This window comes from Rhinopithecus roxellana, chromosome 3, assembly GCF_007565055.1.
Source record: "Rhinopithecus roxellana isolate Shanxi Qingling chromosome 3, ASM756505v1, whole genome shotgun sequence".
In the NCBI taxonomy this organism is placed as follows: domain Eukaryota; kingdom Metazoa; phylum Chordata; class Mammalia; order Primates; family Cercopithecidae; genus Rhinopithecus; species Rhinopithecus roxellana.
This window is the reverse complement of record NC_044551.1, coordinates 48,409,707-48,435,914: the sequence shown is the minus strand read 5'-3', so window position 1 is coordinate 48,435,914 and position 26,208 is coordinate 48,409,707.

Genomic DNA, 26,208 nt, shown 5'->3' with positions numbered 1-26,208 from the left:
ATTACATAATGGTAAAGGGATCAATTCAACAGGAAGAGCTAACTATCCTAAATATATATGCACCCAATACAGGAGCACCCAGATTCATAAAGCAAGTCCTTAGAGACTTACAAAGAGACTTAGACTCCCATACAATAATAATGGGAGACTTCAACACTCCGCTGTCAACATTAGACAGATCAACGAGACAGAAAGTTAACAAGGATATCCAGGAATTGAACTCATCTCTGCACCAAGCGGACCTAATAGACATCTATAGAACTCTCCACCCCAAATCAACAGAATATACATTCTTCTCAGCACCACATCACACTTATTCCAAAATTGACCACATAGTTGGAAGTAAAGCACTCCTCAGCAAATGTAAAAGAACAGAAATTATAACAAACTGTCTCTCAGACCACAGTGCAATCAAACTAGAACTCAGGACTAAGAAACTCAATCAAAACTGCTCAACTACATGGAAACTGAACAACCTGCTCCTGAATGACTACTGGGTACATAACGAAATGAAAGCAGAAATAAAGATGTTCTTTGAAACCAATGAGAACAAAGATACAACATACCAGAATCTCTGGGACACATTTAAAGCAGTGTGTAGAGGGAAATTTATAGCACTAAATGCCCACAAGAGAAAGCAGGAAAGATCTAAAATTGACACTCTAATATCACAATTAAAAGAACTAGAGAGGCAAGAGCAAACACATTCAAAAGCTAGCAGAAGGCAAGAAATAACTAAGATCAGAGCAGAACTGAAGGAGATAGAGACACAAAAAACCCTCCAAAAAATCAATGAATCCAGGAGTTGGTTTTTTGAAAAGATCAACAAAATTGACAGGCCGCTAGCAAGACTAATAAAGAAGAAAAGAGAGAGGAATCAAATAGACACAATAAAAAATGATAAAGGGGATATCACCACCAACCCCACAGAAATACAAACTACCATCAGAGAATACTATAAACACCTCTATGCAAATCAACTAGAAAATCTAGAAGAAATGGATAATTTCCTGGACACTTACACTCTCCCAACACTAAACCAGGAAGAAGTTGAATCCCTGAATAGACCAATAGCAGGCTCTGAAATTGAGGCAACAATTAATAGCCTACCCACCAAAAAAAGTCCAGGACCAGATGGATTCACAGCTGAATTCTACCAGAGGTACAAGGAGGAGCTGGTACCATTCCTTCTGAAACTATTCCAATCAATAGAAAAAGAGGGAATCCTCCCTAACTCATTTGATGAGGCCAACATCATCCTGATACCAAAGCCTGGCAGAGACACAACGAAAAAAGAGAATTTTAGACCAATATCCCTGATGAACACCGATGCAAAAATTCTCAATAAAATACTGGCAAACCGGATTCAGCAGCACATCAAAAAGCTTATCCACCATGATCAAGTGGGCTTCATCCCTGGGATGCAAGGCTGGTTCAACATTCGCAAATCAATAAACGTAATCCAGCATATAAACATAACCAAAGACAAGAACCACATGATTATCTCAATAGATGCAGAAAAGGCTTTTGACAAAATTCAACAGCCCTTCATGCTAAAAACTCTCAATAAATTCGGTATTGATGGAACGTACCTCAAAATAATAAGAGCTATTTATGACAAACCCACAGCTCATATCATTCTGAATGGGCAAAAACTGGAAAAATTCCCTTTGAAAACTGGCACAAGACAGGGATGCCCTCTCTCACCACTCCTATTCAACATAGTGTTGGAAGTTCTGGCTAGGGCAATCAGGCAAGAGAAAGAAATCAAGGGTATCCAGTTAGGAAAAGAAGAAGTCAAATTGTCCCTGTTTGCAGATGACATGATTGTATATTTAGAAAACCCCATCGTCTCAGCCCAAAATCTCCTTAAGCTGATAAGCAACTTCAGCAAAGTCTCAGGATACAAAATCAATGTGCAAAAATCACAAGCATTCTTATACACCAGTAACAGACAAGCAGAGAGCCAAATCAGGAATGAACTTCCATTCACAATTGCTTCAAAGAGAATAAAATACCTAGGAATCCAGCTTACAAGGGATGTAAAGGACCTCTTCAAGGAGAACTACAAACCACTGCTCAGTGAAATAAAAGAGGACACTAACAAATGGAGGAACATACCATGCTCATGGATAGGAAGAATCAATATCGTGAAAATGGCCATACTGCCCAAGGTTATTTATAGATTCAATGCCATCCCCATCAAGCTACCAATGAGTTTCTTCACAGAATTGGAAAAAACTGCTTTAAAGTTCATATGGAACCAAAAAAGAGCCCGCATTGCCAAGACAATCCTAAGTCAAAAGGACAAAGCTGGAGGCGTCACGCTACCTGACTTCAAACTATACTACAAGGCTACAGTAACCAAAACAGCATGGTACTGGTACCAAAACAGAGATATAGACCAATGGAACAGAACAGAGTCCTCAGAAATAATACCACACATCTACAGCCATCTGATCTTTGACAAACCTGAGAGAAACAAGAAATGGGGAAAGGAATCCCTATTTAATAAATGGTGCTGGGAAAATTGGCTAGCCATAAGTAGAAAGCTGAAACTGGATCCTTTCCTTACCCCTTATATGAAGATTAATTCAAGATGGATTAGAGACTTAAATGTTAGACCTAATACCATAAAAACCCTAGAAGAAAATCTAGGTAGTACCATTCAGGACATAGGCATGGGCAAGGACTTCATGTCTAAAACACCAAAAGCAATGGCAGCAAAAGCCAAAATTGACAAATGGGATCTCATTAAACTAAAGAGCTTCTGCACAGCAAAAGAAACTACCATCAGAGTTAACAGGCAACCTACAGAATGGGAGAAAATTTTTGCAACCTACTCATCTGACAAAGGGCTAATATCCAGAATCTACAAAGAACTCAAACAAATATACAAGAAAAAAACAAACAACCCCATCAAAAAGTGGGGAAAGGATATGAACAGACATTTCTCAAAAGAAGACATTCATACAGCCAACAGACACATTAAAAAATGCTCATCATCACTGGCCATCAGAGAAATGCAAATCAAAACCACAATGAGATACCATCTCACACCAGTTAGAATGGCAATCATTAAGAAGTCAGGAAACAACAGGTGTTGGAGAGGATGTGGAGAAATAGGAACACTTTTACACTGTTGGTGGGATTGTAAACTAGTTCAACCATTATGGAAAACAGTATGGCAATTCCTCAAGGATCTAGAACTAGATGTACCATATGACCCAGCCATCCCACTACTGGGTATATACCCAAAGGATTATAAATTATTCTACTACAAAGACACATGCACACGTATGTTTATTGCGGCACTATTCACAATAGCAAAGACTTGGAATCAACCCAAATGTCCATCTGTGACAGACTGGATTAAGAAAATGTGGCACATATACACCATGGAATACTATGCAGCCATAAAAAAGGATGAGTTTGCGTCCTTTGTAGGGACATGGATGCAGCTGGAAACCATCATTCTTAGCAAAGTATCACAAGAAGATAAAACCAAAAACCGCATGTTCTGACTCATAGGTGGGAACTGAACAATGAGATCACTTGGACTCGGGAAGGGGAACATCACACACTGGGGCCTATCATGGGGAGTGGGGAGGAGGGAGGGATTGCATTGGGGAGTTACACATGATATAAATGATGAATTGATGGGTGCTGACGAGTTGATGGGTGCAGCACACCAACATGGCATAAGTATACATATGTAACAAACCTGCACGTTATGCACATGTACCCTAGAACTTAAAGTGTAATAAAAAAAATAATAATAATAAAAAGTGAAAAAAAAAAAAAGAGCATAGGGGATTCAGGTTTAAAATGGCATGTTAGCAGCCTCATCAGTGGGCCCCCCCTGCAATCAATTTCGTGGTTATCTGCAATAACACACTCAGGAGCTGAAGAACTGATACCCTTAATCAACCACAGAGCCCCCCACCCATATAGGCTTCCTAATTCAAAGAGTAAAGAATATGGAAATAAGTAATAAATGATATACTCTGAAACATCTCTCCCTACCACTATATTTAACCAAAAACCAAACTGCAACTCTGAGGACTGACCAGTGTCATAGCAAGAATGAAGACTGGAAATGCCAGGAACACATTCCCAGACTCCCCAGTGGATGCCTGAAACTGCAAATGGTACTGCATCCTATATACTACGTTCTTTTCCTATACATACATACCTCTGATTAAGTTAAATTTATAAATTAGGAATAGTAAGAGATTAACAACAATGACTAATAACAAAATAGGACAATTATAGCAATATGCTATAATAAAAGTTACGTTAATATGGTTTCACTTTCTCCCCAACCACCATCCCCATATCTTATTGTACTGTGTTCACCTGTTTTAGTGGGTAACTGAAACCATGGAAAGCAAAACCACAGATAAAGGGGGACTACTGTATATGCATGGTTACTTCTATTTCATTGTCATTTGATTCTCTACTTCTTTGATGAAAGAGCTAGGCAGATCCTGGAGAATACAGTGGGTGAACATCAGCTGTGAAGTAAACCTTTGCATAGAAGGACTCCATCATCGAATAAAAGTAGATTTAGGAATAAGGTTTGAACAAGCCTGAAAATCCAAGTAAATCAAAAAGGGAGATTGCTTATGCTTATTCTGGTCTAATTGCAAAGCTGCTGTATTGCAGAACCGGATCTTGAGAGTCACTGTCATCACACTGTGACTACCCTGGCCCGTTCAGAAAAACCATCCCTCTCAAGAAATAGAGGCATCATGTGTCCCTAGACTGGTTTGGTTTTAAAGACCCTTTGTTTTGCATCTAAGATCACCAAACAACTTCTGATTCCTAAGTTGCTTGACTTTGAGGAAAGAACAGACTAATGATACAGATTTTATTCCTGAAATCATGGTACGTTTTCTATGGTTTCCGGCCATGATGAAGCTTCTCATGGAGGCTGGTCTCCAGGGAAAGACTGTGTTGCTCATGCTCTTGCATGCACTCCCAGGACACATAGTAGTTATATTTTCCTTTGTTAATAAATCGTCATTTTTGTGTTTACCTCAGTCATGAAAGTATTTTGGTGAGCATGAGTCAGATTCTCAGGGCCTGATCACTCCTGAGAAATGCAAATTTTTAGGGCTTTAAAAGACAACCACATGTAGCCAGTCTCTTTTTTAGATGACATGGCATATAGGAACACATGTCCCTTTGGACTCTTTTAGGATGTTTTCACTTCCTTCCTCTTCCCTTTGTACGTTCATTCTGTGCCTGATGTTCCCATTTTTATTTCTTCACCCCTATTTCATAATAATTTGATTTCTAGTTATCCTTCTACTCCTAGGTCTTCACTAGAGATTTCAAGAGAGTTTTCTGGGAACCCATGGTTTTGCTGACATTGCAGTTGTTGCCATTAGAGATCATGGTCATCTGATGAACCTAGGCCAGGGCCCAGTTTTTCCTTCTCTATCCAACTGTGTCTAAGAACAATTGATACTTGATGTCTGCCCAGCTAGAAAACTGGCTTCTTTATGGGTTCCTGGGATTTTGTCTCCTGAGAGATACATATGCTTACTGGTGGCTTTCCTGAGAACGCCCTGCATTTGCCTATTGCTCAAACCTGCTGCCAAAGCCAATACTCTTTATTTCCTGAATCTTACTCAAATACGTTAATCTGGATTCAATAAAGCAGTTTTCTGCTGACCTGTCAAAAAACCAACCCCACAAATGATTAAACTTTTCTCAAGTCCTCTTCCAAACAAGCACTGGACTGCCCAGAGATTTATCTTGGCAAAACTTGAACACAGCAAACCTGGGGCATGCTGGGTAGAAATCCCACCATTAATCCTCAAAGAAGTGACTGAATTTACTTGGCATTCACCTTTGGCCTTTGGTCAAACGTGTAAAAATTTTTTCTTAGTGACAAAACAGAACTAAAGGCACTTAGAAGAGAAATGGAGAGAGAAAAGAGGGAAAGAGAATGGAAACATAAAAATGTTTCTTTTGGCTTATGAATCAGACTGATGTGTTACAGGCAAATCCTAAATGTAGATTGAAATTTCTTTTATATTGTATTATTTTGTAACTGGCTTTCTAAGAGTGAATTTCCAAAGGGGAATTGTTACATCCTAAGATTTTACAATGGAAGAGCATGGAAGTTTTAAACACTGTTTTAAAAATTATTATTTCTCCAATTCATGAGTTAGCATCTGAATCATAATAGAATAAATGACTCACCCCAAAAAGAAAGGTGTGTTACAGTTCCTATTGTATTTTTAACTATAGTTAAAATATATATAGTATTTTTTAACTATTTTAAAATCAAGTAGTTGTATCACCTAAAAACAGGTTTAGATTGGTTACATTTTGAAAAGTCACCGTTTTCAAAGCCACAAGGCTCTTACACTAGCGCAGTTAGTAAAGAATCACATTTTCTCATATATCTAGTTTCGTCTGCTTAGAAGATGCCCCATTTTCAAATACATGCTTCAATTAACTAATCACTTTTACATGAGGCACTCTATAACATCACTGCACATACATCTGAACTTGTACTAATATACATGATATGAAATTAATTAACATATAAGATTTTATTTTTCAAACCTCGTTTACAGGAAACATTTGTCCTGCATCAATAAAAGTAGTAACTTAATACACACACACTCCACTATATAAGTATAAAAACAATAATGATGGTAGAATTTACATCTTTAGACGCCACTAGCTCATTTTACAGATGAAGAAACTGACAGAGAGAGTTATAAGTTAGGTGACATCTGGTTTCAAGATAGTAAAGACATTTTTGCCCACTTCTTTTAAAAATCACTCTCAAAAGACACAGGTAACAAAAACTTTAACTTCTGTGCAACTAAGAGATCTCTATAACCCTGAGCCAAATATATGATTGCAGAAAGCATATGGGGAAATGGTAAATTACTCATCAGGAAGATTAAACCTACTGGCATGATATGAATGAGAAGCAAGCCAATCTGATCTTCAGAACCCTGGAAAGTTTCAGGAAATGGAGGTGACAGTCATTATTTAAGCCAGTTTGAAAGTCCATATAAGGAGCAGTGAAAACTTCAGGTCCCTGTCTCTACAGCTGAGCAACCATACCTCTCCCATGTCCACCCAACTACTAACCCAGTGCCCGAATGGGACATCAAGCACAGAGGAGGCTGGGGCATAGTGCCTTACTGAAAACTGGATGATTCGATTTTATCTGCATAAAAAACAAGAAAATCCCTAAGCCCCTCTGCCTGCCTAGAGTCAATATCCTAAAAGCCATCACTGCACCCCACAGGAAGGAAGTCAGAAAATCCTTTTTCTGAGCATCATTCCAGAATAAAAATCAACAGAAACTCATATTTGGAGGGAAAAGACTGCTAGCCATCTTGATAATATCCATCAGTCTATATGTCCCATCCAAATACACTGATTCCAATCAGTATTTTGCTGCTTCTCTTCGAAATATAAATAGATAGGCAAGGGTAATCAGACATTTGAGAAATGTGAAAAATGGAGATAAGATCTGCCTTGCTGGGCTTTGTGATAATTACATGAATTTGTAAGTTCACAGCATCTGGCAGAGTGAAGGTACCTGTAATGCATCCATGGCATTCTTACATAATATGGAATTAAAATTAAATATATTTTCCCCTCTGAAAATAAGTTAATATTCATCTTCACAATAAATCTTTAAGGATAGCATTGGAGCATTTAGCTGTGTTGCTGCTGCCCTTGTTGCAGTTGTTTTTTAATAAAGAGGAAGGACTTAGCAGTTTCATTAGGGAAGCTTAAAGCAATAGATGCTACAAAAACTGGAACATTTATTATCTGTAATGCACATTCATGGGTAGTTACACATTTAGCAACACAAAGAAACTAAAAATCTTTAAAGGCACATTCTTCTTTAGAAGTGTTTGCATCATAACCCCTCCTGTCTATCTGAAGCTTCTCAAAATAGTTCCTGGGTCAATATAAATAAGTTGCAAACCAGATAATACCTTATTATATGAATTAACAATATATTTGCCCTGTAATACTGAAAAAAGGAACTGTCTCATAACACAGTTAGAGAAAACACAGTAAACCATATTTCTAAATAGAAGATCTGATCCCCAATGTTCTCCTCCCTGTTACCAACTCCAGCAGTTTCTAACAGTTCTACGCCTCACACAGGGATCTTTGCTGTGGATACTTATGAGGCTGTTCACTGGTTACTCCCTCTTCCTCGAATAACAGGACCCAGATTATACTTCTTGCCAACTCTCAAACCAAGTGCTTCAGAGAGAATCAACTCCATCCTTAGGTCTAGAGGCGAACATTTGATCCTTAAGAGTCAATCAGAACATCATTCCCCTGTCCCCAAGCACAACAATTGATTAAGCAAAGAGCGCATGACCACATCAGAGATGGTTCCAGACCTTTGGCCGTAGACACTAAGTGAGAATTTCTTTCCTTTCTGCTATGCTTGAATTTGGGAAGACACAAGTCTGCGCTGCTAGGGGACAGCCCAAGGAGAAAACTCACCTGAGAAGGAAGCCAAATTCTGAAGGGGTGTAGCACCAAGATAAAAAGGGTGGTTTCATTCTCATTATGTCTGTCAACTGGATCTGGCAGTGCTGAAAACAAGAAATACCCTAGCCTTCAGAAACATGATCCAATGAGTTCCCTTTCTTGCTTAAGCTAGTTTAAATTGGGTTTTCTTTTCTTTACTTTTCTTTTTATTTTTTTCTTTTGAGACAGAGTCTTGCTCTGTCACCCAGGCTGGAGTGCAATGGCATGATCTTGGCTCACTGCGACCTCTGCCTCCCAGGTTCAAGTGATTCTCCTGCCTCAGCCTCCCAAGTAGCTGGGATTACAGGTGCGTGCTACCACGCCCAGCTTTTGTATTTTTACTAGAGACAGGGTTTCACCATGTTGGCCAGGCTGGTCTTGAACTCCTGACTTCAGGTGATCCACCCACCTTGGCCTCCCAAAGTGCTGGAATTATAGGTGTGAGCCACCATGCCCAGCCCTAGACTGGGTTTTCTATCAAACTACAACAACTCCAACTAATACAACCATGAATTTTTATATAAGTATATTCAAAATAAAACTTTATAATTTAGTTTCCTCATCAAGTAGGCTAAACCTTCCCCATATATCTCACATCTAAATATTCTTCACATCTAAATAGTCTTTCACCATAAATACAAATCACATTAATAGAGCTGAAAAGTTCTTTATAATCTTTGATTCCCTAACATCAAGTATTATTAATGTAAAGTAAGAAGCGCTTAATGTTTATTGAATGATTTGAAAGTGACAGGCTGAATAAGCAAACGAATTTCTGACCTTGTCTAACATCAAGCCATGCAGTATAGATTCTCTGTATAGATAATCATTAATCCTAATTTAATGATTTCCAGGAATGGATGGAAATTCTCAGTCTCCTTCAATGGAAAGAAAAATATTCAATTAGCTTGCTCTAATCCTAATACCAAGTATCTACAATATTCTTAGCACTTGGTTAGAGACTGGAAAAAAACAGTTAAAACTGACATGGCTCTTGCTACCTAGGAACTTATCAGCTAATATGAATAATATATGGGAACAGTTCTAATGGAAATATGGATATATATATAATATATATAAATATCTAAATAATATATAAAAATAATATATATTATATATATATATGAACATGTACTTATGGAGCAAGGAACATTATCATCATCTGCTCAAGTCTCCCAACCTGTAAAAGCATTTTTCAGATGTATCTGTGACAGATAAGTACCCTCTGCATTTGAATACTTGCAGGCCCGGAGATGTCACTTCCTCTTAAGGCAGTCCAGAGCACTGTTGACAGGGTCACACATCTAGGAATTTTGTCTATATATTAAAAAGGTGATTCTGTCCTTTTTGGGCATGATGATGCTCCACATAAACTATAGGTCCCTTTCCTTATAAGAGCTTTTCATGTCTGAGGACAGAGATCTCACTTGCTTATGAGTATTCTCTTTAAGCTAAGCAAAATTATTTACATGATACTGAATCTCTTCACAATTTTCTAAATATATATCAAATTGTTGTAGAATAATAATGGAAATCATTTATTAAGCAATTGTTCTATGCCATGTATTATGCTAAGTTCTTTATACACATTACTCTTTCTTAAATTCCACATAACAATTGTTTATGGTACAATAGAGGATAATTTATCTGAGAGTTTAAATACTATAAGCATTCAAATCACTTATTTTTCATTTTTTAAAGAAGGTTTTTTATGATTAGACATGTTTAGTCACACCATGTAATAAAAGATCAGTTTGTTACAATATGCTGTACTACGAGATGGCGTGATCTCCAAGGCTGCAAATAACAGGCAAGTGATGACAAAATGGACAATGTGGTGCTGATTATAAAGAATCATTAGAAAATGATTCTAATGAGGCTCTTTGATGCTGTAAAAATTTCATGAATCCCATGGAAATATTAGCATGTTTATATGCTTACGAATCTGACATAGTAGAGAGGAAAAAACATGACTGTAAGGAGTGCTGTAATTGCTGGGATGATATTCTTGTGGAAATGAGAGAAGTGGGATCCAGTGTATAATGGTGGCTATGTGCTGGATCAATAGATAATTCATCTCTCTAAAAAGTGAAGGAAGGCAAAGTATGTGGGTGCACAGGAAGTGTTGATGATGTGGAAATTCTCATCAGATTGCTTACATTACTTCAGTGAAGAGGAAGAATGGTCATCTGCTGAGAGCAAGAATGAGGAGGTGGTGATAGCATTTGGAGAGAGGGGGAAAAGTCTAAAATGGCCATCTGAGTAAGTTGGCGAGAAAATGGATTAGGGATGTAGACAATGATTGCTGGCTGTGCTAGGAGCCCATTTCATGTGGGCAGTCATGAATTGAAAGTGCAGCAAGTCAGCACGGTGGCGGGCTTTTCCCCAACCATGTTTATCCATGATGTAAGTAAAGAGTTGTATTTATCCAGAGTTATGCATGTGTGAAAGACAAATCCAGAGAGACACAAAAGAGTGATTATAATGATAAAGCATGAAATTAAGCTTGGTGAACAGGTAACAGAGAATAGCAAGGGGATAACAGACAATACAAGATGGTAGGATCAATGAAGTAGAGATACTAAATCTTTTTAATTGGACCCATTTTTAAAACCACTTAATTCTCTCAGAATCTTAATTCTGTTATTTGTCACATTATGTATTTTTGTGTCATGTAAAAATAACGAGAAGTATAGCATTAATCCACTCATCCATTTACCTATTCAACAAAATTTTACTGATGGATACTAAGTGCCAGATGCTGTGGGATATAAAATTAAATAAGATTGGTCTTTCATCTCAAGGACTTTATAGCCTAGCAAAGAAAACAGGTAAATGAGGAACCACAGTACAGTGTGGTAAGCACCATGAAAAACTTTCTAGGAGTACAGAGGAAAGACCTCTAAATCAGACTTGAGGGTGACAGAGAACTTCCATTAAGAGGGGACACTGGAATGGGGTTTTGAAGATCAAATAGAACTTTGTCAACAAGAGAATGAAAAAGAGCTTTCCATGACCCACCTAAATTATAAATCAAAATGGTTACTGGGGTTGGGGTAAGACTAGAAGCTTCTGCATACCCCTAAAGACCACCTCCTAAATTATATAATTTTACTAAGTAACTACAACTGTTCCTACCAGACACAGCCATTTCACACAGATCTGTTTTTCTCTATCTTGTCCAAGAAGCCATCTCAAGCAACTACTTCAAATGCCTTGCCAGAATCAAAACGCCCTATCTAGTTTCTCAGACCTCCCAATCAGGGAACCTATTTAAGGAGAAATTGGTTTGCCATTTGTTCCTGGAAAATTTAGGCAGACCCTCATAATTAATCACTGACTTTTATCCTAAGTGCTAACAAAACACTTGTTTAATAACCTGGTACAGGATTTTGCCACTGACATCAGACTCATGAATCTGTAACTTGCATGTTTCTAAAGGATGAAATCAGTCTGGAGATCCATATCTTTTTCTGAATATAGTTGAAGGATATGACAGTGTTTGAGAATCACTTTTGTGCTAAGGGAATTGAGAGGGAGAAAGTATTGCCTAAGACAAAGGTTGAAGATATATAGGGCAAGATAAATGGAAGGAAGAGTCAGTGCAGTGGCCTGGAGAAATGGAGTGATATTTAAGAGGTTTGCATTCAATTCACAGAGAGGAATAATCCAGGTCACCCTGGGTAAAGTCCTTAGAAATCAAAGACAATGTCTTGGTTCTGACATCTGGTAAACGGCTCTCTCATAGCTTGAGATAAAAGCCAGACTTACTTGGGGGAAACTTGGAAACTTTTTTTAAATAAAACAAAGGAAATTATTTTCTATGACATCACACCAACTCTGCCAACTCCCAGTTTGCCAATGCTTGTCACAATGTTTACAATTAAAAATTCAAATACACAAAGTCCTTGGTTCCACTGCAGTTTTGGAAGGCTGCCAAGAATGTGGGATAATTCCTTCAAGGGAAAAGAAAAAAACAAACATCAAATTGATGACAAAGAATTACAGCTCAACTCAGATCATAGACAATAGAGGGTTAAAGAAGTTTCATTAAGTGGGTCAGCCCAGGGCCTATCTGATATCAAGGAACTAATTGCCTTTTTTCTCATAATTGTAAAAGTTTATTCCCAAGTTTTGTTTTAGTTGATTTCCTTAGTGCCTACATTAACTTTTCAATCTTAAAATCAAAATACAAACTTAATACTACTTTCATCAAGGTTAAAAGCAATGCCCAAGCAAGGATGAGACATGACCAAGAGAAAACTACTTTTGATTATCTTTTGGTTAAATCTTACCTAAAAAAAAAACAATTTTAGGCAATGCTTGAGTAAAGTATCTCACGAACAGAAAACCCAATTCTCTGTTCAGTTTTTGCTAAGGAAGCAGGAGGTAGAAACTAGAAACTCCGAAACTGCCAAATGTAAAACAGTCTTATTGATTAAATTGCTTCTCAACTTAATGTTAGGAACAATTTTTTATTATGCCAACAGCAGTCAGCCCTGAAAATAAGTATGTTTTCTTTAGGGAAGGCAGTTAAAGCAACTAAAACAATATGCCAATTGTTTCAGGTTAGAAATATCATTGAAATATTATCTATTTTAACATAACAATCTTTTTTTAACCAGCATTATCTATGAAACAGCAACCCAAATGTCAGGAACAATTATAGAGATGGATATTTTATTCTATAAATGGGTGTCATCCCCTATATTGTTTTATATGCCCCAAACAACCAGGCACAAAAGCAAATTTTGAAAAATGAACAAAGGAATAGGTTGTACTAAAATTAAATTAACTATATGCTAAATGAATATGACATTTAATGATGATCATTGTTGTGGTACATAGCAATTATACCTAATTGCCAATTTACATATTTGTTATAACTAGTATTTTAACAATTTTTTTCCTCTTTACTTCTCAGCATCTACTATCAATGCTGCTTGACAGTTTCCCTCACTCCATGATAAATTTTAATTCTCACTACTTTACTTCTCTCATACAAGTTAAAACAAGATTCTACACTGGCACCTCAGAGTTAGGCCCAGGGCTCTTGTCTGTGCCCTGCCAGTGACTAACCCACCCTGGACCAAAACAGCAGTCCTTCAAATGCCATTTTAACTGCTCTCCCTCCCTTCAGAACCATGGAAGTCCTGATGTCTGAGGCACCAAGAGAATGAAAATGTAGGTTATAGGTCTGCATAGGACTGGTTGGGGATCTGACAAGTACATGCTGGAAGCAGAATACAGTGAAGTGCTGAGGGGAGCAGGTCAACCTGGGCTGGACTAAAAGGTGGAGAGATAAGTCTGTAAGCCTGCCCTCTGATACCTTCAGAGAAAACACAAAGCTGCTTGCTTTGTACATCTTCCTTTGTACTTTTTCCCTAACATTTAACCTTCATATTGCATGGATGCCTTACAAATGAGGGATAGTTCAGCTCCAAGTTATTCCATGGGCATCATTTTTATCTTATGTATTGCTTCCCACTAGAACTTACACATTGCCTCATATACTGTGGGAACTCAGTAAATATTACCAAACATATTATTTTAAATCATTTTAAAATAAATGGCTCTGTATTAGCTGTATCTTGCTCACTAGAACCAAGTCACCGACTGACTTCGCTGATTGAAGGTTACTGAATTGTTGATCTATAAACCCTCCAGGCATCTAGGGCATTGCAGGAAGTGTTTCCACCCGTTTCAGTTTTGGGTTGTTATCCAGCGTTCTAGGTCCAAAACAGGTAAAAATCTATTTTCTGTCACAAATCTACATTTTGTCTTAAATAACTGTGTGAATTTAATCCTAGCTGCTTGATCTGAGGGCAGACAATTATACTACTTCAGTTGTCTCATCTTTAAGAAGAGGGGATTATTCACTTAACTAAATTGTATTAAATGGTTTCCTGCTGCAAAGAATGTAGTAGGCACTTCTACGAAGAAGAAACATGGGAGTCTGGTGCCTCCTATTTTCCTTAGGGACTGTGATCATCCAAAACAGGTAGTAATCTATCACAGTCTAGACATTCACAAGGGAGGGTATTTAGGAACATCTCTTAATAAACAACGTTAACAAAGTAATTCTTCCCCTCCACTTTCTTTTCCTTAAATCTTTGCTGGGGCTTAACAAGGACACTGATAAACCACCTGACACTCCCTAGAGTTAGAAAGCTTTTTTTTTTTTTATTTCTGATCTAAATCCAGGCTGCTATTGCTTAAATCCATTTTCTCTTATTCTATTCTCTTGGAAGACAGAGAAAAATCATTCATCCTCCTCTATATTATAGTCCTTCATGTATTAAAGATTTCAGCCTTCATTTCTCCAAGTTACATAATGCCAATTCCTTTCATTTTACTCATATATCTTATTTTCTAAGCTTTTAAATTAATTCCATTGCACTCCTCTTGGACTCTATGGATAATGAAATAGTTATGCAGATCCTTTCAGATACTAATTGGGTAATAAACCTTCAGGGAGGGAAGTATTTTTAAATCTTAAATCAGAATCTCACATGATCTGAGATTTAAAACATTTCTGGAGAGCAGAAGGAGGTTGGAAAATGCACATAAAATTGGCACAGAAAGCATGGGAAGAAATGGGAAAGTACCATTTGGATATTATTGTTTTATAAAAAGGAAAGCTGAAGCATGTGTTACAGCAAATAAGTAAAAGATACAAGATCAAAGTCACAATTAAAATAAGCAGCTGCAATTCCTGGTTCCCTACCAAATTGCTGTCAAGTGATTGTGATATCTGATCATAACAATCTTGACTGAAGCTTAAAAAATATTTCACAATATCACAGTTTAATTGGGCGGTGGAAGTTCACCATTCACTGTGTTAATATTATTTTGCTAGAAAATCTTCCAGTTCTCTTCTTCTATTTCCAACTCAACTTAATAGAACAGTCCCACTTCACTGATGTGTTCTCCAGAGAGAATCAAACAAAACCTCTGCGACTGTTAATGTATTAGATCTCAAATGATATCTTAAATCAATTACTATGTATATAAACATTATTTTCATAAATATCCATCAACCAACAAATAGATATATCCATACAATGGAATATTATTTGGCAATGCAAATGAAGTACAGTCAACCCTCTGTATCCACAGGTTTCACACCCATAGATACAACCAACCACAGATCAAAAATGTTTAGGAAAAAAATAAAAGAACAATAAAAATAATACAAATTCTTAAAATACAATATAACTACTATTTGCACAGCATTTACGTTGTATTAGCTATCATAAGTAATCTAGAGATGATTTAAAGTATACAGGAAGATATAAGTTATATGCAAATACTATGCCATTGTATATAATGGACTTGAGCACATGTGAATTTTGGTATGTGGGGGTGTGTCCTAGGACCAATCCCCCACAGATACCAAGCGATGACTGTACTAAATGCTACAACATGGATAAACCTTGCAAACGTGATGCTAAATAAGCTAGATACAAAAAGCCAAATACTATACGATTCCATTTGTATGAAATGTCCGGAATGTGTAAATCCATAGAGACAGAAAGCAGATTAGTGTTTGCCAAGGGATTGGAGGAAGAGGGACGAGGAGCAACTGCTTAATAGGGACAGGATTTCTATTTGGGATGATGATGAACTACTGAAACTGCATAGTGGCAATGATTGTACGACAGTTGTAAATGTAGTAAAAGCATAGGAAGAAATGGGAAAATACCATTTGGATATTATTGTTTTACAAAAAGGAAAGCTGAAGCATGTATTACAGCAAATAAGCAAATAAGTAAAAACTGTTAAAATGATAAATTTTATGTTATTTGTATTTTATCACAATAAGGAAAATATTACTTGTATTCTCTGGTACTGTATGTACTAATGCAAAATGAAGCCAAGATAAAATAGGACACCACAGTGGTTGATTCTCTTGCAAGTCGGTAATCAGTCGGTTGAGTATTCATTGACAGCCTACTCAGCGCAATGTACTAGGCTAGGTCCTGAGACACAGCAGCAGAGACAGATATGACTTCTGCCTTGGCAGAGCAGACAGTTTAACAGGGCATCCATTCTTCTATTTATTCTCTCCTACCAGTGCTATGTTTGCTCTTAGAGGAAAAATATGAGGAAAAAGTAACGCATGAGCTTTATCAATCTATCATATATATATGCATATAATATATATGATTATATATCTGTAATGAAAATAACCAAAAAGAAGTCAAATAGCTACTTAAACACATAAGAATTCATCTCGGGATTCTAAAATAAGGATTGGCAAATTTACACTCAAATTAACATTTAACCATAATATTATTTAACCATAATATTTAACCATAATATTATTAGATGCCTGAAAAAAAAGAGATAGTTTGCCTGCACCTTAATTCACAGAAAGGGATCCTTTCGGTATTATACAGTGTTTAACCTAAAGAACAAAACACATGAAATAGTTTGGATTATTGGGTTACTATTCAGTAAATACTCCTTCTACCCTTCACCACCCCTCTGGGGGCATGGTGTATTTCCCTGCCCCATGGATTTGGGTTTCGGGCACATACTAACTTTAGCCAATGGAACCTTAGGGGATGATAGGCATAGAGGCCTTAAACATGTTTGCACAGTTAAGTTTGGCTCTTGTGTTCTCACTCTTTACGCAGGAACTGCTGAGTAGACACACTGGTCCAAGAACACTGGAAGACATGTAAAGCAGATGTAACCCCAATCGGCAGCTGAAGAAGAGTTGCCCAACTCCTCCAGCCTAGATCAAACTGCAGTAAGTACACCCTTGAGCATGGGAATAAATTCACATTTTTGTGAATCATGAAGTTTTGAAGGTTATAGAGCATTATTTTGGTAATAGCTTATTATTAATACAGCCCATGCACTGAAATAAACCCCAGAATTCTTTCACAATGTATGATTTTTAAAAAACACTTAGAAAGTTAACCATCAATAATAAACTAATTTTTCCCTACTCAGTTATAGATTTAGTGTTAAAAATTGTTAACTATATAAAATGAAAATTTAAACTAAGCAGCCTAACTTGTATCTATTAGCAGTATAACTGGTAAAATCTGCAAGGATGTATTACTCGGATGTTAAGAAATATAAAAACTCTATTTGCAGCCGGGCGCGGTGGCTCAAGCCTGTAATCCCAGCACTTTGGGAGGCTGAGACGGGCGGATCACGAGGTCAGGAGATCGAGACCATCCTGGCTAACACGGTGAAACCCCGTCTCTACTAAAAATACAAAAAACTAGCCGGGCGAGGTGGCGGGCGCCTGTAGTCCCAGCTACTTGGGAGGCTGAGGCAGGAGAATGGCGTAAACCCGGGAGGCGGAGCTTGCAGTGAGCTGAGATCCGGCCACTGCACTCTAGCCCAGGCGACAGAGCAAGACTCCGTCTCAAAAAAAAAATAAAAAATAAAAAATAAAAATAAAAAAATAAAAAAAAATAAAAACTCTATTTGCTGAATATATGCTAATATAATCAGGTTCCAATAAACATCTTGATGAAAGCAAATTAATCACTAATCTGACATTTTCTTTTGGCAGATTAGCAAGTTTAGGTTTCACATTAAATGAAAATGTGTGTGTAAGGACATAACTGAAAGAATATAATTCAATTAAATATCCTCCCAATATTCTTCCATTTCAGACATTTCTATTCCTAATTTTCTTGTTTTCAGATCTCAGGCAGGGCTTGTAAAGCAGTGTCATCTTTCTTGTGAGATTTTCTTTACAGAATAGCCAAGACATTTGTAGAGAAAGCATTTGGCACATTCAGAAACCTTATGATGTTATTCATTTAACCTGTGTCTTTCGATTGTTCTAGGTGAAAAATTAAACACACTACACTTGGTTCTCACAGTGAAAATTAAGAAGGCATTTTTTTTTAAGAGAGCCTCTTAAAGAAACATAATTCAGTTTTAATTTTTTACTGAGCTCCAGGATCTTTTCCTAATAAAATGCTAGTTTATTAGATAAACAGTATTTACAAACTATAACAGAACATCTAATGGAAGTAAATTTTACTTCCATTGGACGCTCTCTGCCACTAGTAAAAAAAAAAAAAATTCAAAATAATACACAAAGAAAAAAATGAAACAGTGTTCATTAAGAAACACATTCCAAAAAAAGGAATTTAATCTTTATGAGAGTTAGGAGTAATGCTTGAGGATAGATAAATGATACAGGTGACCAAATAAGCACAGTATTCGATTTTCTTGAGATGGCTGAGAGTTAAAAATGACAGTGGAAAAAATAAAACATATCCCTAAACAACAACAAAAAGAGATGTGGCAATCAAGAAAAAATCTAGAAGCAGGTCTCCAAAGTAAAGCCACTGCATGTGTCTTTTAGCTAACTTAAGATAGAACCATGAAAATTATTTCTTGTGTGTTCATGCATTGTAAGGCAGGGGAGAAAACTTAGAGAAAGCAAAGAAAGACAGTATTTGTGGAAGGCTATAAATTTTCCTGTCATAAAAATTGCTAGATGTAATATGTTCCTATGTTAATTCAGAATTGCAATGGAACTCCTAAATCAAAAAACTAGAAAAATTTTAATTAACCTCTAATAACCATAAGACCAAGTATATTTCAATTCTAAATTATTTTAAAGTTTAATTACTCCCAAGACACCTTAAAAGTTTTCCATCTTTGGTGGTAGGCAAAATTCTAAGACAGCCCCCCAAGATTTCTGGCATCTTGTGTACAAACATCTTCTCCCAGCTATTCAAATACTAGTGCTGCTGTGAAGGAATTTTGTAGTTGTATCATAATTAGAGACCCAAATCAGTTAATCAGTTAAGTTAGCACTCAACTATGAGTGAGCCAGGCTTAATAACATAAGCCCTTTAAAAGCAGAGAATTTTCTTCCTATGGTTTCAGGAAAGGGAGTTAAGAGAGTTTCAAGGTGCAAGTGAGATTTAATGAGGGGAAAATTCCCCTTTGCAGACTGTGTTCATTTCCTATTGAACTGTAAATAATTATGACAAATTTGGTGGTTTAAAACAATGTAAATGTATTCTGTCACAGATCTGGAGGTCAGAAATCTTAGAACAATGAGTCCTAAGGGGCTAAAATGCAGGTGTCAGCAGGGGTGATTCCTTCTGGAAGCTGCAGGAGACAATCTGTTCCTTGCTCTTCCAGCTCCAGAGGCTTCAGCACTCCATGGCTCTTAGCTGCATCACAGCAATCTCTGCTTTTGTTGTCATATTGCCTTCTCCCATAAAAGGATGCCTGTGATTACATCAGGCTCATCCAGATAATCCAGGATAATCTCCCATGTCAAAAATCGTAATTATCACACCTGCAAAAATCTTCTTTGCCATATAAGATATCATATTCACAGGTTGCAGGGATTAGGACATGGAAATCTTTTGGGTGAGGAATTATTCAGCCTACCACACTGGCTTTGAAGATGAAAGAAGTTACATGGCATGATGGTGAATTTATGTGTCAACTTGACTGGGCCACCAGGTGTCTAGGTATTTGGTTAAAAATTACCCTGGGTGTGTCTGTGAGGATGTTTCTTGATGACTCCAAAGACACTTTAAAAGTGTGAATCCTTTAAATCAATAGACTGAGTAAAGCAGCTTACTGTCCTCAATGTGGGTGGGCCTGTTCCAATCCATTGGAGGTCTGAATTGAGCAGAAGCGGAGTAAGGTAGAATTCACTCTTGCTGCCTGTTTTCAATCTGGGCCATCAGTCTTCTGCACTCAGACTAGAACTTGTAACACCATCTCTTGTGGGTACTCAGTCTCTAGCTTGCACATGGCATGTCATGGGATTTCTCAGCCTCTATAATCATGTGAGCCAATTCCTTATAATAAATAAATATTAACAAATATTCAAGTAATATAAATATAAATATCTTATTGGTTCTGTTCCTCTGGAGAACCCTGACTAACACATGTGGCAGAGAATGTGGGTGGCCTATAGGGGCTGAGAGCAGCATCCAGCTGACAGCCAGCACAAAGCAGACAAACCTCAGTTCTACAACTACAAGGAACTGAATTTTTCCAACAACAAAAAAATGAATTTAGGCCAGATGCAGTGGCTCATATCTGTTATCTTAGTACTTTGGGAAGCCAAGGAGGGAGGATCACTTGAGCCCAGGAGTTCGAGAACAGCCTGGGCAACAGAATGAGACCCCATTTCCACAAAAACATTTAAAAATTAGTTGTGTATAGTGGTGGCATTCACTTATGGCCTCAGCTATGTGGGAAGCTGAAGCAGGAGGATTGCTCGAGCCCAGGAGGTTGAGGCTGCCGTGAACAGATATTCTCACCACTACACTTCCAGCCTGGGAAACAGAGCAAGAACCTGTCTCAAAAAAAAAAAAAAAACAAAAAAAAGTTTAGAAGCAAATTTTTCTAGAGTCTTCAGAGGAGAATTCATCCAAACAAATACCCTGATTTTAGCCTTGTGATAATCTAAATGAACTCTGTCATGCCATACCAGACTTCTAACCTATGGAAGGGTGAACAAAACAACATGAACATTGTTTTAAGCTACTAAATGTGTGGTCATTTGTTACTTAGCAATAGAAAACTAATATAATCCAAAATATTTTAACTTCAAGATATTTTGAACATTATTAAAATATTTAATATTTGTGACTGTGTTCATGGTACTATGTGCTTTGAATTCTATCCTCAAGTCATGAAAAACTGTGAGTAGCATGGATATGTGCAGACATCAGTATCACCTAGTGATTCATGTTCTTTGTTGACATCAACAAAATTATTAATAATTTAGTCAACACATACTCTAGCAACATATAAATTAAAGCTCTTGAAAAGATAATACTCGGTTACTTAGTAAGAAAGCAAGAGACACAAGCAAGGACTTACAAGAAGACGGCATCATGAGAACATACCTGCATAACCATTCTTGAGGTCTATCAAAATAACGTAAACCTGATCTAAAGACAAAAAGGTCATCTTTAATAATACTAGGGAACTACCACAACATAAAGATTTCCAGTAATATCTACTCTTCCACATATAATTTAAACCCAACCACAGGAGAATACTGAGAGATAAAATCTATCTCCATAATCTTGATCAGAGGGTAGATTTTTTTAAAAGAGAGCTCCTTTTTTCCAATGGCTGAATCATATTCTAATGTATTATATATAGTATGTATATGTGTATATGTGTGTTTGTGTGTATGTGTATGCCACATTTTCTTTATCCATTTGTCCATCAAATTCCAAGATTGATTCCATATCTTGGTGAATAATGCTGCCATGAGCGTGGAATGTATATATCAACACAGATGAACCTGGAGGACATTATGCTTAGTGAAATAAGCCCAACACAAAAAGACAAATACTGTAAGATCTCACATACATGTGAAAATTTTGAAAAGTCAAACTCATGGAAACAGAGACTAAAACAGTGGTTACCAGGGACGAGGAGATAGGAGAAATGGACAGATATTCATCAGAGGGTACAAACTTTCAGTTATAAAATAAACAAGTTCTGGGGATCTAAGGTACAGCATGTGTGGTGATGGATATGTTCATTTGATTTTATAATTATTATACAATATATATATATATACATCAAATAATGTTGTGTACTTTGAATATATATAATCTTTATTTGTCACCTAAATATCTTAACATTAACAAATAGATAAATAAATAGAAAGGCCAATATCCTTTAAGTAAACAGGGAAAATACCAATGGCCAGGTGGAACCATGGAGAGAAAAAAGAAGCACCCAACTTGAGTCAGATTTGCATACCCAAGGACAAACCATGAGGCAAAGTTGAAGAAGGTACCATGTACCACTGTCCCCACATGTGTACATACATACATGTACCACATACATGTACTGTGATATCTTCATTTTGTGTGAACCTGAGATAATTCATCAATATATTTCAAATAAACAAGATTAGAAGACGGTCCTTTTTTCCTGTATACTATCCTAAACTCACCCCTATACACACATACACACACACACATACACACACACACACACACAGTGACACATGTCTCAAGGCAGATGATTAATCAGATCTTGAGAGAAAGTGTTAGAAACAACATACCTAAACCAAGGCTACAAGTTGCCTACTGCCCAAGCTCATCCACCACTGCCCCAACACGTGTACATACATAAAATCTTCTAGCCTGCCACCTAAGTTTTAAGAAGACAGTTCAAACAATGTCCGTGTAAACCTGATTGAGATCCCACCTACTCTCTGACAAATAGCAAATCAGTGGTCCCATGTATAACCCTATTGTCAATCACCAGAAATCAATAAGGCCAGTTCACAGAGACTGACATCAGTTCTCCTCTAGGCCTTCTACCTAGATTACCAGTGATGAAGATGCTACATAAAGTAGCATCAAGCTTCCCCAGAATTTCAACTCCACTAAGGTTCAAAAAAGAGCCCCTCCCTGACCTGGGGTCCACAGTAAACCCATGGACTGTGTCAAAGTCAGGAAAATGCCTCCCCCAGGCTTATTAACCCTACAGTATGAAGTCCAGTTGGGGTTCATCTACTGAGTCAAAGACTTACTTCCCCATTTCTTGAGGGAGCTTCAAGCATATAACTGTTCCTGCCCATAACACTCAGCCTTGCTACCACTCACCTTGAATTAACCAAGGTGAATCTTATTGTGACCTTTAGTCTTTTTTATCTTAAACAGTCCCAAACGTCTAGTTCAACACTCATCTCCCACCCTATAATCTCCATAAGGCTCTGGTAGCTCTTCTTCTATGACCTTCTCTCATCCTTCTCGAAATCTTCCTACTAGACCTTCAGATTCTCATAATGTGTCCATCATCAGCACAATCGTACCCATCCCCAGCCTCTTCTCTCACCTTTTCACAAGGGAAACTTGGCACTGCTTCCCCACACAGTCCTTTCAAGCAAAGGCTGATTTTCTCCCTGCCCTCTTATCACTGAGCATGGGAGTGGTTGGAGATCTTCTCTGTTGCTCATTGCTACTTTCTCACTTCCATCCACCTAAAAACTTCCAGCTTGACACTTCTTGGCATGATAGTACGTCACCTCCTACCCCTCAATGTTGCCCCATCTCCAGACCTTCCTCCAGATTACTCCCTCTTGATTTTCAAATACTTCCACTTCTGGCTCATTGTCCATATCCTCATGACTATTCCTTCCTTAATTTTTGGAGTTTTAATATACATGCAGATGACCCTTCAAATTCTCTGCTTTCTCAGTTGCTTGAACTCTTCTCCTCCAATGATCTTGTCTTCAACATTATTTTAGTTGTCATACCATAAACCTTAATATTATAACTTTTATCTCTGCATAATCATAATTTCACATACCCTACTGCTGAATAACTACCTCATTTTATTCCTCTCACTCCACTTAGCACCCCAACTCCAACAATCCTTTGACCCCGTCAGACTCCAGCTTATTTGTCTTACCAACATTTTACTGTCCCCAATCTTCCCGATATTCTCTTTCTAGGTAAGCTTTATTTCCATGGTCAATCATTATAATCCTTCCTACTATACACCCTTAACTTACTTCCCCTTTCTCCCCATCATTGTAAACACCTGGAAACGTCTAACCCTGGTTAAATGTAACCTTTCAACCACCCCATACTTGTGCCCCTGTAGCAGGACGTGGCTGAAGAAAAACACACAATTACCTTGTCTAGTCTCACTTTGAATTCATAGTTGCAAATCTCAAACCACCCTATAATACTCCTTGACTCTCATACTACATTTCCCTAGCCTGTTCATTTGCTACTCTCCTAGAAAACCATTTTCCTTTTTCTCTTTTGCCTCAAATTTTCATCATCTCCTCCTGCTTCCTCACTCTTAAATGATGAGCTTGCTTCCAACTTCTCTATGAAAATTTAAGTAATCAGAAGATAACTTTTATAAACTCCTACTACCACATCTACCCAACCACCAGTGCCTGTACCTGCCACCTGTTACCAAGGCAGCTTAACTGTTGCAGAGGAAGTAGCTACCATGGTATACCAGTTTTGGAGTACCGTTCTAGGAATCATTCCACGTAGTCCAGCTTAGAACTTGTTCCTCCTTGGCCGGGCGCGGTGGCTCAAGCCTGTAATCCCAGCACTTTGAGAGGCCGAGGTGGGTGGATCACGAGGTCAGGAGATCGAGACCCTCCTGGCTAACACGGTGAAACCCCGTCTCTACTAAAAATACAAAAAAAAAAAAAAAAAAAAACTAGCCGGGCGCGGTGGCGGGCGCCTGTAGTCCCAGCTACTCGGAGGCTGAGGCGGGAGAATGGCGGGAACCCGGGAGGCGGAGCTTGCAGTGAGCCGAGATCCCGCCACTGCATTCCAGCCTGGGCGACACAGCGAGACTCCGTTTCAAAAAAAAAAAAAAAAAAAAAGAACTTGTTCCTCCTGTCCTTCTGGTAATGTTGTAACACAAACTTTCCAGTTGTAAATGCTTTGCACTTAAAAGAGCTAAAGTAGCTTCCTGTATCTGCACCTTAACCCTGACTGATAACTCAGTCAAAAATTAATGATATACAGAAAAAAATCTAATAAGGTTGATAGCATAAAGGATAAAAAAGAATGAAACATACCCAATAAAAGGCAGGTGAAGAAAATATTTTGAAATAGATACTACAGGAAACAGAAGAAAATTTTAGACAAAATATCCCAAATGCATAGTTATAGCAAAGAGAAAGATGCAAGAGAACAAAGGTGAGATGCTATTTTGACTGAGGAAGATTTAAAAGTTAGTCAGGATAGCTAAGGGAAAACACCATTACAGAAATGAAATCCAAATTGGAATCAGCAATATGATAAGCCAACCCTGGTAGAAACATGGCTGTAACATGGAAGGATACCTCAAGAAAATAACACAGAAATGAAGAGGGTAGATTTGGAAGGCAGTCATTATATAAAGAGGAGAATAAAACATGAAATTATTTATCAGTAAACATTGCTTTTCTAAAAGAAAACCTGTATGTTCCTATTGAAAGGGCTTGCCGTGTTCCATGAACAAATAATTTTAAAATCATGATATTTCCTAATGATATTATTGAATTCCAAAGAGAAAGACAGGCTCTTATAAACACTGAAGGAGAAGAATCAGATCCCCTACAAATGTTTAAAAAAAAAAAAAAGACAATGGATAAATTCAGACTTCACTTCAGAAACACTCAAGGTCAAAAAGACAAAGGAACTACATCTCCAGAAAGTTGAAAGAAAGGGAATGGAACTCAAGAACTATATATTGAGCCATGCTGACATTTATAGAGCAGGAGGAAATGTTCAATTTTGCAATACTTCTAGAATAACATCACTTAAAAGCTCTTTCTGAAAAAGAAACATGCGTGAAGTCTTAATAGAGCCAGTTGGAAAATGATTCAAAACAAAAAAATCACAAATGAAGAACACCCACTGTGAAAGAACTCATGGCACACACTGACTCATAATGTAAATATTCACAGTGACCTTGACAGTAACGTTACCAATCTTGAAAAAAAAGCTATGTAACTATTAGTCATAATAATACACTAAGTGATCAATGTAAAACTTTCAAAATGGCCTAACAAAAACAAAGGAAAAAATTGAACAAGATTCACAATCTACCACAATATTGCTAAATATAAAATAAAAATACTCATTAATCAAATAACCACAAAATAAACCTAACGGAAGTAGAAGGAAATAGTAATAGTTTTTAAAAGCAAGATTA